Source organism: Octodon degus, unplaced genomic scaffold (genome assembly GCF_000260255.1).
Source record: "Octodon degus isolate 3935 unplaced genomic scaffold, OctDeg1.0 scaffold00101, whole genome shotgun sequence".
Classification (NCBI taxonomy): domain Eukaryota; kingdom Metazoa; phylum Chordata; class Mammalia; order Rodentia; family Octodontidae; genus Octodon; species Octodon degus.
Window position 1 is genome coordinate 3,962,591 of NW_004524677.1, and position 20,095 is coordinate 3,982,685.

Sequence of the window (20,095 nt, forward strand, 5' to 3'; positions counted from 1 at the left end):
TCAGGTCAAGGGGATGGCCAAATGAAACTGCAACCTAATGACTTTACTTTTATTTGCATAACTCTTACATACAGTACTGTAATGTATAATATAAACTACAGTATTGTGCTTTACATTGCAATTGGCAAAATACTGTTCTGTATAACAAAATGTACTATCCAAAAAGAACATTGAGGCTCTATAAACAAGACATAGAACTGTATAAGAAAAAAGATGGGTTTAAGCTTGGGCAGTAATTAAACAGGTAGGCCGATAAATGAGGAATGTCTATATTTACTTTTCATTCTCAGATCCAAGAGTATCCACATTCCATAAAAAATAAGTGAATTGGACTTACAGAAGGTCATATTATTGGTTATTTTTTGAGGGGAGGGTACTGGGAATCAAACTCAGGACATCATGCACAATGTCAGGCAGGTGCTGTGTCACTGAGCTAGATGTCCCACTCTGTATTGATTATTGTAATGATCATTTTGACCTTGTCTTTTACTTTGCAGTTATTTTGAAAGTTTTATAGACCTTGAAAAAAGCCCACTTATGTTCATTTTAGAGTATTTGAAGACAAATGACTTTATTATTTATTTTTGTGGTGCTGGTGAAAAAACTTAAGACTTTTTGTTAGGCATAAGAACTACATGACCAGCCTTTGATAATCTTATTTAATTAATGTATCTATTTATTTATTTTTTGCGGTACTGGAGATTGAACTCAGGACCCTACACTTGCCAGGCAAGTGCTTATTCTACTAATCTATCTCCCTGGCCCTGATGATCTTATTTTAAAGAGAATATGTTCAATACCTTTGGGAATAATGGAAGGTGGACATTTTCTAATGAAGAGGGTTACAGCTATTTAACCTTATGATATGGATAAATCTCTAGTACGTGAATATTTTTACAGTCCTAAAGCATTTGAATTTTTGGTACTTTTACAGAATATTTTTTCAGAGATGATGTTATTTAGGTATGTGCATATGATTTCTTAATTACTAGTTTTTATTACTAATGGTAAATCTGCATGGACTTAGTGAGAATAGATAAATATTAAATTTCAGACAACTAGGGGCTGGTAAGATAGCTCAGCAGACTAAAGCACCTGTTTAGGCAAACTTAGGCAAGTGCAAGGACCCTAGTTCGATCCCTGGCACCACATGCCATGCCATCCCCACCCACAGGGTAGGCTGAGCCAGCCACACACACACAAAAAAAAATCAGATAACCTAATTTTTTGATATGTGCAATGCTAGTAGGTGAGATTAAGTCATTGACTGACAGGTGCATTTGGAACAAGGAACTTGGCAGTAGTCTTACTGCCTTGAGAAGAGCCTTGGTTTATTTTTCTTCCCCAACACTAGAAATACAGCCCCTTTAAAAACTTGAGGCAATAAACAAACAAACAAACAAACAAACAAACAAACAGGCAGATCTCACCAAGTTGCCCAGCCTGGTCTAAGCTTGCTATTTTCCTGCCTCAGCCTTTCAACTAGCTGGGATGACAGCTTTCTCAAGATTGCTTCTGGCAAGTCCTGGCTTTTTTTTTTTTTTTTTTTTTTTTTTAGTCCTGGCTTTTAAAGTACATTTTCTGAATCTGCTTTTGTATTTGCTTTGTCATTTTGTGTCAGATCAGGAAAGAGCAGTGGAATTCTGTTTTATAAGGCTTTCACAAATTCTCTGTTCCTAGAAGTTTATTCCTATCCCACACTTGTTACACATATGCCTACCTTTTAGCTGATTGAGAGGTCTTAACCCTTATGGAAATTAGTGGCTCTTTAATATGGCTGTGCATGGCTGCCCAAATTTTATGATGTTTTTGTTCATTCACTTGATCACTCATTTATTCACTCATTCATTTTATTTGAAGGTTGAGATTTTGCTAGCTTACCCAGATTGGTCTTCAACTTGATCTTCCTCCTCAGTGTCCCAAGGAGCTGGGACTATAGTTTTGTGTCACTACAACACTGCATCCAGCATGTCATTTTGTAAAATCCTTTATATAATACCCTCCTTCTGTACACGCTGGTACATATGCATATGGCTTATACATGGGTGCATATGTATGTGGCTGTGTTTGTGTATGTCACAACTTCAGAGGCCAGATGGTAGGACGACAAGAATATAAGTCTAAGGAAGAGCAATAAAGATTATGGCAGAATAGAGAATGCTTTTCTTTCCAAAGGCAGTAAAAAGCAGAAATGGAAATGCATTTTGAAGATTGAACATAAAGTTCAAGTTTAGCCCAGGGATACTGACTTATGGTCCCCTATGGTAGCAGTAGCAGAATACCTAACATTCATTGAGAGCATACACACATGGTCTTATTTTGTCTTCCCCAAAAAGGTACAAATTGTTTTCATCCTCATCTTGGAGATGAAAGGGAAGCTGTGAGAAGTTTGTCCATGTCTCAGATCCACTGAGTGGGAGAGTCAAAGCTGGGTTTGTCCCACTCTGGATCTGGAGCTGTGTTCTGATTTTAGGCCATATAAGTTTGAATTATAGTGGGCAGGAAAAAACTAGTCAGTGGTTTAGCTACTGAGAATGTTGGCACTGGCTAGTCCTGTGGCCTTGTAAGAGCAGCCAGCCAGGACTGGGAAAAAGGGCAGTGTGCTTCCTTCTAGAGGAAGAGGAAACCACAGACTCACAACTGCTTCCAGGAATAGGCTCTTGAAGACTCTTTACCAGGTACCTGCCTTGGTAGGAAGGGGGTGAAGAAAGGGATAGTTCTTGTGAGATGCAGAAGGGTGTATGTGGTGTGTTCAGCTTTGAGGAGTGGAAAATCAGATCAAAGGGAAGTTTTTTAGGAGCTTGTGAAGTATGTATTGGTGGAGTGAACAAGGTCTGCTGGGATATTTTGTACTTAGTTCTTGAACTGTGTATGAGGGACTTACCTAGAGTTATAGAAAAAAGAACTAAAACATACGAGATCTGAGATTTAATCCAAGGCTTCCTGCTACAGTAAACTTTAAAACTAAGCGAAGTTTTAGACTGGGTGCAGGGACTGGTTTTTGTCTGTTTTATCTTATCGGCTCCTACTCACACACAGCAGTCTTTTCTGGGGCATAGTAGATCTCAATGAGGGTCGTTGGCATTTCCTGTGGTATTTAGAAAGAGGGTCACAGAGAAAGTCTCCTCTCAGGCCTTCAGTTGTACCAAGCAGCATGGCCAGAATATTCAGTAGTTAACATAGCACCTTTGAACAACAAGCTGCTGACTTTTTGTGCATTGTAACTCAATGCCTTGCTGTCCCAGTGACTTTAACACAAGGAATTGAAAAGCAGAGTGAGGCTGTTGCTAACTGGCTGCATGTGAATGTGAAACCTAGGAAGCAACCTGTCTTTATAAACTTTGCAGAGCCTTAAAATAAAATTGAAAAAGCATATATACACTTGAAAAATAAAGAGACTCCATCTTATATTTTTCCTGAAAAATGTGAACATACTACAAAAGTATATGGGGAGTCAAGACTGATTGGTGAAGTTTGCTTTTTGCTGCCCTAAAGACTCTAAAATAAATACTGAAGGAGGAGGAGGAGGCAAACTTGGTGGCAAGTAACCTGATACTGCTGGAAGCAGCAGATGGGGATGTGGCCAGAAATAGAGTATGAGTGGGTCTAGGGAAGCCCTTCTTCTGAAGTGTTTTGCTGGTTTAAAATGATCACTTTCCTAGAAGCAACAAGAAAAACCAGTCCTGTTCGCTTTCAGGCCTGGAAATAAATACTTCTGTAAGCAACTCCTGGCTTTGCAGCATTTCCATCTGGAACATCATTTAAGAATTTGGCCAGATCTCAAGTGATTTATATTTAGCAAACAAGATTATCTTCAGCTTCCTATTGTGAAGGAGCAAATTATTTGGATCTTAAGTCATTGCTTTTCAGACTCTTTTAATTGCTTCTTCAAGGTAATATTGCATTAATCTCCATTATTTATCATGGGTGTTGCTTTGCAGTAGTAGTTGTGAAAGCAAGAAACTAGAACAGTGGTTGAAGTTAGGATGGCTTAAAAGTGTTAGTATCTTTCTTGTAGACCTACCAAAAACTACAGCTATTTGTTAAGGCTGGTGGGTGAAGGAGGAATGAGAACTTTTACACAAGCTTGAAATTTAGCATTTCATACTTTTTGTATCACCAGACATGCTATTATTAATTTTATGGGAAAAATGAAATAAAGGTAATCTCAGAATAGCTATTTGCATGCTTATGATTTTTTTCCTTTTAAGAGTTTAATTTTCCATAATGTAGGCAAACAGTTCTTTTTGGATTTGTGGCTAGCTAGTGAAAAATTACTCCTTTTTTTTTTCATTTGAAGATAGAAATGCTGACACATTACTTAATAACAGGTGGGGTAAACTTTCTTCTTTTCATTTTTAAAGAGAATAAAAAATAGTAAAAAAAAAAATTAGAAAAAAACCAGAATTACACTAAAGAAAATGATAGCAATTCAGCAGTGGTTGTTATATTGCATATTGTTGTCTTCAAATTAGTTGTTTAGATTACTAGATATGAGCATACAAAATTGGCCAAAAGAATTAAAAAGAAGAGAAGAAAAAAAATTAAGCGTTAACTGCTCCTTTCAATAGACTAGCAGAAATCAGCAGTACAGTTATCCAAGCTATCCTATATTTCTTTTTCCCTTCCCTCTTTCCCCTAATCTCAGTTGTTCCTTCCCTTTGAACAGTTTTTTTTTTTCCCCATTCACAGTATGGATTTTTTTTCTTCTTTAAAAATTTATGTGTTTGGTACAGGGTCTCAGCTTGGACTTGTAGTAATCCTCCTTTTTTTCAGCTTCCCCAGTGCTGAGATTACAGGCATGTGCCAACATGCCTGGACTTGGTAGCCTGCTCAGCAAGCCTGTGGGGAGGGCCAGTGGGGCATGTTGTGCTGGGGATCAAATCCCATTCCCTGTGCTTGCCTAAGCAGGTGCTTAGTCTGCTGAGCTATCTCACAGGCTCACACAGTATCTATTATACCTTTCAGATTTTATTTATTCTTTCAGGTTCTTACAAGAGGGAGACAATATGATGTTTGCACATGTGGATATGATTTATTTCATTTATGAGTATGGTGTCTAGTTGCATTCATTTACATATAAAAGCCTCGAGTTTATCTTTTTTTAATTGAGTAATACTACATTGCATAAAAATACCACATCTTGGGCCATCCAGATAGCTCACTGGACTAAAGCTCCTGCTTAGGCAGGTGCAGGGACCAAGGTTTGATCCCTGGTGAGCCATGCCAGTCTTGCTTCTGGGGTGCACTGAGATGGCGATTGAGACTGGGAGTGGTGGTGCATGCCTGTAATCCCAGTGCTTGGGAGGCTGAAAAATAGGAGGATCACTATGAGTCTGATCTGTGTAGTGAGACTCTGTAGATTGGTACTAAATACATTTTAAAAAAGGAAAATTACTGTATCTATTTTATTTATTCCCCAATTGATGGACATTTGGATATTTTCCAAAATTTAGCTATGACAAATTGTGCTGCTGTAAACATGGGTGTACATATATCATCGAGGTAGAATGTTTTCAGTTTTTCTGGAAAAATACCTAAGAGGGGAATAATAGCTGGGTTGAATGTGACCTCCAATCCTAGCTTTTTGAGGAATCTTCACACTGATTTCAACAGAGGTTGCACCGTCTAATTGCTCTGGCTAATGTTTCCAGAATTATATTGAATAGGAGTGGTGAGAGTGAACATTCTTGTCTTGTTCCTGATTTTAAAGTGAAGGCTTTCAGTTTTTGTCCATTTAGTATGATATTGCTGTTGCTTTGTCATAGATGGCCTTTACTAGGTTGAGGTAAAGACCATCTGTTCTGATTTTCTATAGAGTTTTATCATGAATCATTGTTGCACTTTGTCAAAAGCTTTTACTGAATCTATGGAGATAATCATTTGATTTTTTATCTTGGCTATATTACATTTATTGATGTGGTATATTACATTTATTGATGTGCTATATTACATTTATTGATGTGCTATATTACATTTATTGATTTACATATATTGAGCAATCCCTGCGTTCCTGGGATCAATCTTACTTGGTCATGGTAATCTTCTTGATTATTTGTTGCATTCTGTTTGCTCATATTTTACTGAGGATTTTTGCATGTATGTTCATTAGAGAGATTGTCCTTTAATTCTCTTTTTTTGGTTGGGTCTTTCTTTGGTTTTGGTATCAGTATATTTGCTTCCAGAAATGAGTTTGGTAGAATTTTAGAATTTTTTCTCTTTCAATTTCATTAAAGAGTTTGAGAAGAATTGGCTTTAAATCTTCTCAAAATTTCTTACAGTAATCAGCTGTGAATCCATGAAGGTCTGGGATTTTGTTGGTAAGCTTTTTTTTGTATTTTAATACAGGGTCTATAGGGTCTCACTACGTAGACTGGACTTGTAGTGATCCACCTGTGTTCAGCCTCCTAAGAGCTGGGATTACAGGCGTGCATCACCATGCCCAGTGTCAATCACTGTCTCAGCATGCCCTGTTGGTGGGGCTGGCACAGCATGCTGGGGATTGAACCCTGGCTGCTGTGTCTGCCTAAGCAGATGCTTTAATCTGCTGAGCTATTTGGCCAGACCTTGTTGGTAGGTTTTTAATTACATTTTCAATTTCATTGACTGATACTGGGTTATTCAGAATTTTTCTATCTTCTTGATTCAGCTTTGGTAATTCATATGTATCTAGGAATGTGTTGATTTCTTCTGTGTTTTCTATCCTGTGAGAATAAAGATTTTGGAAGTTAGTATTGATAATCTTCTGAATTTCTATGGGATCTGTAGTGATTTTACTTTTTTCATCCCTTATTGCATGAAGTTCATTTTTTTCTTTCCTTTTTTTGATAGGGTTGGTTAGGAGTTTATCAATTTTATTTATTCTTTAAAAGAAGCAACTGTTCAATTCATTAGTTTTTCCTATTGTTTTCTTAGTCTCCATTACATTAATTTGTACTCTGTTTTTTATAATTTCCTGCCTTCTTTGAGGTTTGGGCTTGACTTGCTCTTCTGTTTTTAGAAGCTTGAGGTACAGCATAATGTTGTTTATTTGGGCTTGTTCTGTTTTCCTGATGCAAGATTTCACCACTATAAATTTCCCTCTTAGGACTGCTTTCATTGTGTCCCACAGATTCGGGTAAGTTTTTTTTTTTTTTTTTTTTTTTTGTGGAACTGGGGATTGAACTCAGGCCTTTGCGCTTGCCAGGGAAGTGCTTATTCCATTGAGCCATCTCCCTGGCCCCTGTACTTGCTTTTTTGTTTGATTGTAAATATTGTTTAATTCTTTAATTTTGTCTGTGACCCACTGATTGTTCAGGAGGTTGTTATTTAATTTACATGTATCTATAGAGTTTTTGTGATTTCTTTTGTCAGTAATTGCTAGTTGCATTGCACTATAGTCAGATAATCTGTATAATTCCTTGATATTTACTTAAGCGTGTTCTTTGTACTAGTATATGGTCAATTTTGGAATATGTCCCCTGTGCAGGTGAGAAGAATGTGTATTCTGATGTTGTTGGGTGGAACACTCTGTAAGGGTCTACTAAGTCCATTCCTTCATAAGTTTGGTTCCTTTCTTTCTTTCTTTCTTTCTTTCTTTCTTTCTTTTTTTTTTTTTTAAGAACTGGGGATTGAACTCAGGCCCTTGCATTTGCCAGGCAAGTACTCATTCTACTGAGCCATCTCCCTGGCCCTGGTTCTTTTATTTCTTTGCTGATTTTTTGCCTAGTTGATCTATCTGTTTGTGACAATAGGGGTTAAGTTCCCCCAGTACAATTGTGTTATTGCTCACTTAATTTTTCATGTCTTAAAATTTGTCTTATATAGTTGGGTGTTCCTATATTAGGTACTTATGTGTTTATGATTGTTATTGTTTCCTCTTACAGTTTTCTCCTAACAAGTATGTAGTGATCTGCTTTATCTCTTTTGATTTTTCTTGTTTTGAAGTTGACATTCTATTCTATTCTATTCTCTTAGCAAACAGAATAGCTACCCCTGCTTTTTTCTGGGTTCCTGTTGCATGGAGTATTATTTTTCATCCTTTGACTTTCAATCTGTGAGTTTCCTTTTGAGTTAAATGTGTTTCTTGTATATAGTACATTGTTGGATTTTGTTTCTTAATCCATTGTGCTAGTCTGCTTCTTTCAATTGGTGAATTCCGGCTATTTATATTGATGATTATAATTGATATGTATTGGCTTGTCTTTGTCATGTTATTTTCCTGCTCTAGGCTCCCTACTTTTCCCTTTTGTATACTTGCTTGCTCTGCTTGGTGGTTCCTTTCAATTGTTGTTCTTGAAGTTTGGTCGTTTTTGTCTCTCTCTAGAATAGTTGTCAGTACTCTTTGTAGGCTTGGTTTGGTGGTCATGAATTTCTTCAGTTATCGTTTGTTATGGCAGTGACTTATTTGTTAATTTTCAGATAGTTTTGCAGGATACTTGAGTCTGGGTTAGAAGTTGTTTTCTTTCAAGACCTGAAATTCTTCACTCTCAGCTTTTCTTGACTGTATGATTTGTGTTAAGAAATCTGACATATTTCTGACAGGCTTTCTATGATAGGTGTTCTATTTCTTTTCTCTAATATTCTGTTCTTTTGCCGAATTTCTGGGATCTTGATTATTATGTGTTTGCATGCATATTTATTTTGATTATGGCTAATTGGAGCTCTGGATGCCTCACTTATTTGTACTGTATATCAGATTTGTTTTCTCATGGTTGATAAATTTTCTGTTACTACTTCTGCAAATAGTTATTTTATGTCATTTGTGTTGACTCCTGCTTTGGGTAAACTGTAATATGTTCTACATTTTAATTAAGCCGTTAATAGAGGTCCTGTAGCAATGACAGTGAATCTTTGGCCTGTTCATATCATTGAAAGCTCCAAAATATTTGCCATCACTGTCCTTAAGTAACTTACTGCTATCTTGTTATTAGGTCTGATTTTGTGCGAAAGAGGTAAATGTTTTAGCAAAGAAATGATCTTTTTATTTTTCAAGGCTGAAAAAAATGTTAGTGAAGTGTTTAAGAGCCCTTAATATTGAAGAAAACTTAATATTATACCTTTCATATTCTCTGCAGACCCAAATAGATACTCATATGTAGTTAGTCTCTGCTGTTGCAACTATCACAAGTACTTTTTCCTAAATCTTGAAGCCAGTTCCTAAATTTCTACCTTAGTATTTTAAGGTTCATATCCTTCACACAGTACAAACCAAGCAGAAGACAAGCCTCCCCAAGTTCTTTCTCTGTGTTTATTTGTGGTGTGAATAAACAGCAGGTGCTGTCAATCATCAGGAAGCTTATTGTGTATTTTGAATGTTCAGCACAACTCATGTATACTTCAGGTACCATGTACAGGAGAGGCTTAGAGATATGTATGGTTTTTGGTTTTATTTTTGAATTTTTAGGTAGACCAGTCTGACCTTGAGCTCATGGAAATTTTTCTGTCTTAGCTCTTCTGAGTGGTGATTATAGGCATGTGCCTATAATTTTTTTCTGTATTAAGTTTATTGATGAATGTGGTATCCAGATGACACTGAAGGAGGCTGGGATGTTCTACAAGAGTTAGAATCCAGTTGGAGAAGATTAACTCTGAAGGTATGGTTCCCTAAGAAGTAGTATCAGCATCCCTTAAAACTGGTTAGAATATAAATTCTTGGTCTGTACTCCAAAACTGGTGGATCAAATCAGTCAGAAACTGAGGCTGCTGCTGAAGTCTAGGATTATCTCATATTCTTGTGGGTGATTCTGTAGTGTGTTACAGCTTGAGAACTACTGGTAGTAGCAAGCCCATTGGTGGTGCCGATGAGAGCTGGCCTGGGATGCCTTATCCTGCCCCCCATCCCCCGATTTCTTGGCTTGCCATGGAAATTTGATATTTTTTCAGTTTTATGTGAAGTCTCTAGTAAGTTTAGTTTCAAAACAAATCCTGTCCTTTCAGCTTCTAATTAGCTTGGTATCTCTTAGCTTCTTTTATGTGGAAATTCTGAAGCAGCCACTGGATGTGTATGAATACTTTTTTATGTTATCCTAGTTGCAAACCTAGTTGTTTACTAAAGGAAGGGATTTTTCTGCTTAACCTATGAGGGCCACTTTGTCTGAATGCTGCTAAGATACTGGGAATGAAAAGTGTTTCCAAGGAGGGTCTGATAGATTTCCCAAGCATAGCACCTATGTAACCATGATCATCTAGCTCAGAGTACTTTGTTGTCATTATAAGACCATTCTTTTTCTCTGTGTCTTTATGCTTAACTCAGGAGTCATACAGAAACTTGTAATGGAATTCCTAGCTTGGGATCCCTCCTCTGATATCAGGAAAATAAGTATTGGGCTGGAGGGGTAGCTCAAGAGTAGAATGTATGTCTAAACTTGCGTGAAGCCCTACATTCAAATCCCGGCACTGCAGACAAACAAGTTTTTCTTAAATATATGGCTATACATTTTTTAGATGGAGGGTTTTGTAGTTTTTATCAGATTCTAGAAAGGCTCTATCATCCTTCCCTTCTTTCTGCCTTTCCCATCCAGAAAGCTGACTAACCATTGCTTTAGTTGTTTTTTGATAATAGTTTTAACATGCTTCTGCAGGCTTGATCTGCTGGTGGTACATGCATGACTATCCCATTGGGTAGCTTGTGTCGCCTGGTGGAACTACCCCATGCTGCCTGGTAGAATAGCTCAGAGCTGCTCTGCAGTAAAGAATATGCATTACAGTCTGATGTGAATGCAGTAAAGAAATTTTCTCAAGGCTTGCAGCCATTTGAACTGGAAGAACTTTCTATTCAGACAAGGCCAACCCTACTTTAGTCTTGTTTTCCTCCAGATGTTATTATGTACATTAAGTATTCTGGTTCTATACTTGTACTGTTTTCTGTTTGGGGGAAGAGTGTGCCATAGTTGCTGTCATCAGCTCTAATGCCTCCAAATAGTGGTTTCCAGCATACCCTGTAACTTCTGGTAGGTCTTCTTTTTAAAATATAGTTACAAAAGATCTGTAGAGAAGGAGGATATTATCCCTGCTCATGGTGATAAAACTCAAGCTGAGAAAAGAAGGGAACAGTTTGCCAGCATGGGACATTCCTACTAGGCTTGTACTCTAGTCTCTTCTCAGTAAGCTTGGGGCTGGGAGTGCCCCTCCAGATAGAGTGAATGCTCACTGTGTGCAGTACCAGGACAGGGTGGAGATGGTGGGAGTGATTGGATGATTGCATATAGAAGTCGCAGAAGTTCACTGTATCTAAATAATGTTTGCCAGAATGTAAAGTCACTTTAAAGGAAATGGATCATATTAAAATTTGGATTTCTTTTTTGGTGTTCCTTATTTTAATTTTTTTAAACAAAGTTTTATGGATAAATGTGATTTCTCCATTTCTCAGCCAAATGAAAGCCAGTTCCATATTTTTCTTCTTTTGTCCACAAAGATCTTACAAAATCCTGCTCAATCATATTTTTTAGTATGTTGGGTCAGGAGAGGGCATACCATTGGCAGCTGCTTAGCATCACCTCATTTTCATGAAATTGTTCTTTGAGTTTCAAAGACTAGTGACCTTGTAACTTATATTACACAGCCTTAAAATTGCACATAAAAGTTTGCTGTGGAAGAGAAGTGAATGTAAGATAAATTGAGAAGGTTAAGGGGAAAACTGCTTAAGCCTCTCAAAAATGAATTCTCATGAAAGCACAGTGCTTTCTCTAAGCGACAAATTAACTTGTGAATTGCTTTGCATTTTTAAATATGTGTGGCAGAGTAATTCCATTTGTGCTCAAGCCAGAGGTCAGCAACTCAGCTTATTCCACTTGTGCTTTTTGCATAGTAGTTTAGGAAGGGAGCTGTATATGTGGACATTTCATTTACCTTTACTTTGCATATGCATCGTTATAGGATGTAGTCAGTCAAGGGGTGTTGTATGTTAGGGCAGGCTGTTATGCGAGTGAACATGTGTGTGCTGATGCTCAGGAGCAGAGCCTTTCTCCAGAGGGTGTATTTTTGCTTACAAAGTATCCTGTGAAGGTTCTGGTTCTGACTTGAATGACTCTCACTCAGTGGGGTCACTGAAAAGGACAGCCAGATGTCAGTCACTACTTCAGTGCCCTGCCATCAGAGGGTATGAGTGAGTGTAGTTCTCTCTACCAGTAAGACAAAGGTGTTTGATAAAGACAGTGACTTCTGAGCAAGCAACTTCCTATCAAGAATCCAATATTTTGTGAGTTGAACTCTAGAAATAGGGTTAAAACCGGTGTCTTCTATTACAGGCAATCAGATGGATGTTCACTGAAGAGAAGGTTAAAGATGCCAATTTTAATAAATTTATGTGAACTATCAAAAAAAGAATATACATATTAATTCCATTTGGACTTTTTTGGGGGGATGTAAATATTTGTATTAGTTTTTGGGTTTGTGCATCTGTGATCTGTTGCACAGCAATGAGAATAAAGAGAAAAGGCTTCCTGGCCTGCCTTCTGCAGCTTGTCTACTAAAACCTATGGATCATGTGAATGCTCTTGTGTTCCTCTGTTCAGTGATGTCAATGTGAGGAATATGCATTGGGTAATTGGTGTAATATCTTTGCTCTCTGCCTCCTTCTACTGAGGTTTTAATTTTCCTGTCATTGGCTTGTGGCCATATTGCCTTTTTGCTCTGGGATTTTTATTTGTGGGGCAGAAATACTGAGTGTGGTGTTAATGTTTATCCTGAAATACTCTGTGGTGTGGACATGACCTTTTAAAGTCACAGCACAATGCCAAAGATCACATTTTTTTCTTCAGTGAGGGCTTTTTGGTTTCTGCATCAGGGAACTCTTAGAATCTGGGAACCAATGAATGTATATGCAGAGGAGGTTATGGAGAGGTAGGTGCCTGGTTCAGGAGTGACAGGGTTGTGCACAGTCTTCCAACTCACATTCGTGGTCTTTATGTTTCTTGGAAGCATAGGCAGAGGTTCAAGACTGGAGGAGAGAGACTGAAGCAAAGCAGACCACTGGATTTCCCTGAAGTTCCTTGTAACTCTGGGTCTGCCATCTCCTTTTAACTTTAGTATCTTTTTTCCAATAAGAAAATTAAACCCAAGCAATACTACAAATTTGTGCTTCCTATGGTGAAACCCAGTGTAGCAGACTTTATTTGCATGTAATAAAAAAGGTAAATCTGGCTACTAGGGAGGCTGAGACAGAACTGTTTGAGCTCCATAGTTCTAGGCCAGCCAGCACAATGCAGTCTGACCAGTGCAGCTCAAAACATAAAAAAAGAACTCATAGATAACACCCAAACAGATGAAACCCAATTTCAGCAGCAGGTTAGCAGTCTAGAAACACTTGTGACATCAAGGGCATTTTGAGGTTGTTTGCTCACCTGTCTGGACAGACTCCAGACATACATGTATGTTTAGGATGTGATTTTTTCTTTTTCAGTACTAGAGATTAACCCAGGGCCTTCACATTACATTACATCTCCGGCCCTTTTTTGTAGTTTTTATTTGGGGACAAAGTCACTAAATTACCCAGGCTATTCTTGAACTTTTGATCCTTTTGGAGGGCTGGGATTACAGTGCTGGAATTACACTCATAGGTACCTATCCCAGGCTTTTGGTGGAGGAGGGGCCTTCTTAAAAATTGAGAATTTGAGGGGCTGTGGAGATAGCTTGGCAGTCTAAGTGCCTGCCTGACAGGCATAAGGACCTGCGTCTGATCCCCAGTACTGCATGCTGTGCTAGCCATGGAACTATGGGTGCGCTGTGCCTACCACCAGAACTGGGCATGATTGCACACACCTATATTCCCAGTGCTGAGGAGGCTGAGACAGGTGGATCACTATGAGTTTGAGCTGCATAGTAAGACCCTATACCGGGGCCAGGGAGATGGCTTAGTGGAATAAGCGTTTCCCTGGCAAGCGCAAGGGCCTGAGTTCAATCCCTGGTTCCACCAAAAAAAAAAAAAAAAAAAAAAAAAAAAGACCCTATACCAATAAATAAATAAACAAGTAAAATAAAATAAAAATTGAGGATTTGAGGGGTATAGTTCAGTGTCAGAGTGCTTGGTTAGGATACACAAAGCCCTTGCTTAGATTTCCAGAATCCAGGGGAAAAAAATTCACATAACATAAATGCTGAATTTTACTGATGAGAATTTAGGAAAAGTCAGTTATTCTTAGTTAATTTCTTTGAACCCAGTGGCTGGTAGACCAGGATATAAAGCCTTGGTCTTGCCTTCAATGAGGTCACACCTCCTGTCACTATAAAACAGGTAAACAAATATTAACAGATATGTTCAAGGTGCCCCTAGGGTGCCAAGGACCTTTATCGTGCTCTGCTGTTGAGCCTGCCCCTGAAGAGGATGGGATCATTTTCTCTTGCTCTATCTTCTGTAGCAGCTTATCTCATTTTATTGTCTTAGTGTTTTGTATATTAGGGATTTTATGGGAATGTTAGAATTTTGTCTGTCACTTAATGCTTCAGAACATCGCTTGCTTCTAAGAGTCAAGAATAGAAATGGAAATGGTTATGTCTGATGTTTGTTGGGTTTATAAAACATGCAGGATATTTAGGGTTTGATATGAAAAAGGTATATTTCAAATGATGGCCTGTAAACTGGAATTCTATAAACCTGTTTTTCTTGCAAGTCTATCAATGACCATTGAACAGTAAACTCCAAATCTGCTTGCTTAAACCAATCTTACATTGTGTGTGTGTGTGTGTGTGTGTGTGTGTGTGTGTGTGTGTGTATATGGTTATTACACCTCTCTCCCCTCCAAAAAGCCTAAGCCAAAAAAGAAAAAAATGTAATTTCTATATTGTTTGTTTTGAAGTTTTTTTGGAACTAACTCATACATGCACGCACGCACACACAGGCATGCAGTCTCTTTGCCTCTCTTTGTCTGTTCTGTGAAATAAGAGCACTACTCTTTCCAGTTGTACTGGTGAAAGAATTAATTGGATAACATTTATAAGGATCTCTAGAATTCATAGAGAAAGGACTAAATAGAATAGTATTAAGCAAGGTGAATAAATTACTTTCTTTCAAGAGCTGAGTTTTCTTCATGCTATTAATTTTTTAAATGTTAAGACTTTATCTTTCTTTTTTTAAAAAGCAGTTAATGCTCTTGAGGCTGCTTCACTTCCTTAAGCTAAGGGATTTTTGAATTGGTACAATGGTCACTTTCTCCTCTAATTTTATAAAGTATGGTATCTTTAAAATGTTACTTTAAAAAAGTAATCTTCTATGTCTCTCCCTTGGCCCATGAAATGTAAAAATTGACTTCAGTTGACTTCACTTTAATAATCTTGTTTTATTAAAATCTTACAACATTTAAGTCAAATACTAGAATATAATTTTCATAGCAAAATTTAAAACCTTAGATCTGAGTTTAATTTCACCTGTCTCTGCAGATTTAAAAGGGCAAATTTACTTGGTTACATTGTACAGGTTTACAGAAAGATCATTTTCTTCCTCTCGCCGTTTTGACAGCTGACAAACTAAAGGGAACAATCAGCAGAATGGTTTAAGAGGGTGGAAATTTGTCCAGTGTGCCAGAATAAGCTTCCTCCCTGGTGTGAAAGCTAATATTTGTAGTATACAAAGTGATGCTATGTAAAAACATAAAGGGGTGGGAGTTGACTAAGGTGAGAACTTCCAGTGGACGAGTCAGGCTGCATAGGGGATGTATTTCCAAACCTGATCAGTCTGTCACTGTTGTTACCTGTCATTGAAGCCAGGAGAAGGCAATGTAATTTCACAGCTCCCACACAGGTCTAAAATCTTTTCTTTTGGTTGTTGTATTTTAAACAGTTAAATATATTTTCCGTAAATTTTACTGCTTTCCATTTACCTTTGCATAGGAGTCAATAAAGAAAACTATTTAGAAGGTTATGAGCAATAATATAAGAAACTCTTGAAAAAGTTATTTTACAGCTTTCCTCAAGTGTGTGCCAGTTGGAAAAATTACTATAATTTGATAGTGAAATTTTGGAAAATAATATTATTTGCTACTTGGAAATAAAGCAAACAAAGCTTGCTTTTTAAATCCACAGGTTCAAAACATTTAGTTATGCCTTAGTAGCCCAAGTTTTACTCATTTGATTAAATTGATGAAATTAAATGTGATTCTAAGCAATGCTGGATTAGCCCCCAGTTTTAAAATAAAGTTTGATTGAATTCTGAAAACAAAGATACTGTTTAATGTCATATACAGAGATTTGTGAAATCTTGTTTTTAGCTTAAAGTTGAATTGAGGGAAGAATGTATCCCAATGGTAGAAGAGAAAGAGCACGTGAAGACTACCTAATTGTAACTTGCCCATTGAAACCAAAGACAGATTCAATTTTGAAAGAATAGTTATTTGAAAGTTCGGTCCTTGATGTCTGTATAAGTTGTGAGACTAATATATGAGTCTGTGATTGCTAGTAGTAAACATGTGCTAATTGGCCTCTTGGCCCTATATTCAGTTTTATCTTTTGGACCCTTAAAGATGCATCTTTTTATCTTTTGGAATCTTAAAGGTGTGAATGAAAGGTGGGACCTACTTGCTGCGAGGACTGTGGGGCTTGAAAGGAGAGCTAGTTTACTATAATGCTGGTAATTCATAAGGAATTATTTGGAGACCATCTTCTTTTTTCTTACCTTGAACAGGGATTGTCTGCAGTTCCCTCTGATTTTCATTCAGTAGTGTCAATAACTTGTAATTTAGTATTTATATAAGCATCTGGGCATTCTGTGTTTTAATGGTTAAGGCTAAGGAACTGAGAGTTAGACTAGAGTTGCTGTCTCAGCTCTGCCAGGATGGGATTTAGTTACTTAATTTCTTCTTATTATTTCTTTTTTTTTTTTTAGTTACTTAATTTCTTTAAGCTTCAATTTTCTTATATAAAATGGGCATTTATTCATTTATCCAGTCAGTAAATACTCAGTACTTTCCAATATGCTGGGCCTACTGGTGGTGCTGAGAAGCAAACACTGAGCAGGGTAAATGAAACTTCTGTTCTCGCGGAGCTTACGTTCTGCTGGGTAAAGGAGTGTACATTTTAATAGATACTAAATATTCTGTGAATATTTTTAGATAGTGACAGGTGCTACAAACAAAAGTAAGACAGGGTCAGGAGTGGAGAGGGACAAACTTGGAAGGCAGTGTCTGCTTTCAGTGTGGTAGATGGGAAAGTCCTCTGTGATGAGGTCATGTCAGCAGAGACACAGGAGAGAGGCTGTCTGGGGACAGAGGATCAGGGGACAGAGTGTGTGGCAGGTGCTGAGGTGAGATCAGGCTGGTGTGTCTGGAGACCAGTGAGCCCGGGCATGATGGCTGTGCTCAGCATGCGGGAGCCTCAGGAAATAAGCGAGACAGCACCTTTGTATGTGTTGTACCCGAGTTACAAGAACAAAACAAAGCAAGCAAGGTTTATTTTAGATCTTAGAAATGCAGGAAGAGTTCAGTGGGTTAGTGGTGATGCTGCTGCTGCTGCTTGTTTGAGACAGTCTTGCTATGTAACACAAGATGGCCTTGAACTCACTATGTAGCCCAGACTGGCCTCTAACTTTCAATACTTCTGCTTCTGCTTATGGAATTATAGATATGTGCCACCATGTCTGGATTGACATTTATTAATGATGTTTACTTTATTAAATTTAAGAAAAAGATTTGATAAAATTCAGTCTCTATTATTGATTTTTAAAATATAAAAATATAATTAGGAAAATATCCAACCCGGTAAGGTGTGTTCATCTCCATCCCAGAATAGTTAGGACAGTTCTGAAAAAGAGATTAAAACCTGGCATTGTAAGTCTATAAAAATTGAAACATTAGTCTTTATGTGCCATATTCAAGAGGAAGTTTGAGAACATTGCTATTAAATTTAGGACAAAAATAATGTTACCCATTGTTTTACCCATCTATTAATGGTATTTTGGAATCATAAATCAATGTAGCTAGATAAGAGAATAAAAAGTTAAAAAGGCATAAAATCAGAAAGAAAATAAATGAATGTTATTTGCAAATAATGGGATATATAATTAGAACATCCAGGAGAATCAAATGAAAAACTTATTATAAAGAATAATTATAATGTAGTGAATGTGCTATATACTATAGTATAATAACTTCTACATTTATAGTAAATTCTCAGTATATATGACAACCATAAAATAGATATAATATTGGGTATCCAGGAACATTTGCTATATTATAATGTACTGAGAATAGCCAATTAGGAGATTTAGTAGAAGAAAAGACCATGAGCATAAAACAAGGTAAAAGGCCTAAAAATAAACTAAAGAAGTAGGTAAGCTGTGTATGAAGGCATTTACAAATGTTTCTGAATGTTACAAAAAAGTTTTAAAAAATTAGAAGGGCTGTTATACTCAGACAAAAATGTGAGTTCTCCCTAAATCGATCAGTATACTTAATGTAATTATATGAATAGTAGAATTTTTGGTGAGGAGTGTATAAGTAAGCTGATTCTGTGATCATTTAGAATAGCAAACAAGCACAAATAAGACAAAAGAGATAGAAACTTGGCATAGTAAGGCTATAAGAATTGAAACATTGGCATTCCATGCTAGATTTAGCTTATGGGAAAGGTGGTATTGAGAGGTTCTCTGGTTAGTAAATGGTGGTGGGGTAACTTGGTTGTCATCTGGGGGAAAGTGTGATTGGAGCAGCACCTCAAAGTGAAGCCTCCGTCAATCAGAGTTCAAGTATTTCAAAGTACATTAGGTTACAGAAGAACATTAGAAAGTTATTTTATAATCCTGGAGTAAAAATGGCTTTTCTAAGTAAACTAACAAATTGAGAAGTCATAAAAGAAAAAATTACTTTGATTATAAAAACCAAACCAACCTGATAAAGTTCTGCATAAGACAAGAAACAAGGAAGCTGGAAAAAAACTTTGCTTCTCATATCACAAAGGGACTAATCCTGATACTAAAGGACTGTAAATCCATAAGAAAAAGTCCAGCAGTCCAGTAGAAATATGGAAAAGGAGACAATTTAAAGGAAGGAAAATAACAGTAGTTGGTATGGAAAAGATGCACAGCTTTGCTCATTGTAAGAGAAATGCACAATTCCAACTACATGTAGGTACCATTTATCGTGGTTAGATGGGCAAAGATTAAAAAATTTCTATAGAAAGTATGAATATAAAACATTACAATATTAATTAGCAGTTTGGCAAAATCTATAATATGGTAAATTTTATATTCCTTAGATTAGGAATTCCAGTTTTAGACAGTTAGGGGCCGGGTAGATGGCTCAGTAGCATAAGTGCTTGCCTGACAAGCACAAGGGCCTGTGTTCAATCCCTGGTTCCACTAACAAAAAAAAAAAAAAAAAAAAAAAAAAAAACAACAGCAACAACCCCTCCCCCCCAGTTTTAGACATTTATTCTAAAACAAATACAGATACATAGCTCCAGATATAAATGCATGTATATATTTTATGAATTTGTATCCTCTATGTACCTACATATTATATGCATGAAAAAATAATTTGTATGTGAAGATACTCATTCTAGTAGTGTTTACACTGAGTAAAGACTGGAGATAACATATGTGTTCATGAGTGGGATGCTGAGTAATTGCATTATTTATGGCTAGGTAGTGAAAAGGCCACAGTTAAAACTACCAAAAAATGTATTTTAATATTTTATGTGGCAAGAAACATTGTCAGTATATATTATTTGGGGGAGAATGTGAGGTAGGGAACAATGTATGTAATATGTTTGTGTTAAAAATCATTTGTTTATATATAGAGGGTAATTTGGTGGCAGAAGACATACACAGCCTCTTCTCTGGGCAAAACAAAGTACTTAGCATATGCTTTGCCCCCAGCACTTTGTACATATTGGTGGCAGTTATGTTCATTGTGACCGTGGGGCTCCTTCATGAGTTGATCTCTACAGTTGAGTCTGGAAGAGAAGCCCTGTCTCATCATAGATGCTGCTTAAGGGATGTCGCACTTAGGTGCTTCACCAGTGATGCTGAAAGTACTTCCTGAAACTTTTTTCTTGGTGGATGTCATTATAAATTGCACAGATCAGAGGTATCAGATAACTTTGGGAAACATTGGGCTAAACAAAACCAAGCAACTTCTTTTCTCTCTTTCTCTCTGTCGTCGTCGTCGTCGTCGTCGTCGTCGTCGTC

At 37.1% G+C, this 20,095-nt stretch overlaps 1 protein-coding gene across 12 annotated transcripts in view; it reads left to right on the forward strand.

The window, feature by feature from the left end:
• The window catches only part of Fam160a1 (family with sequence similarity 160 member A1), a 337,219-nt gene that overhangs the window by 50,941 nt on the left and 266,183 nt on the right, over window positions 1-20,095 (forward strand). Inside the window, exon 1 of one of the 12 annotated variants that reach the window (XM_023723677.1) lies at window positions 2,608-2,678. The exons of the other annotated variants lie outside the window; for them this stretch is intronic. The gene's annotated coding sequence lies outside the window, so the exon portion shown is untranslated. Of the gene's footprint in view, window positions 1-2,607; window positions 2,679-20,095 lie in introns of those variants that run through there. 12 annotated transcript variants of the gene reach the window in all.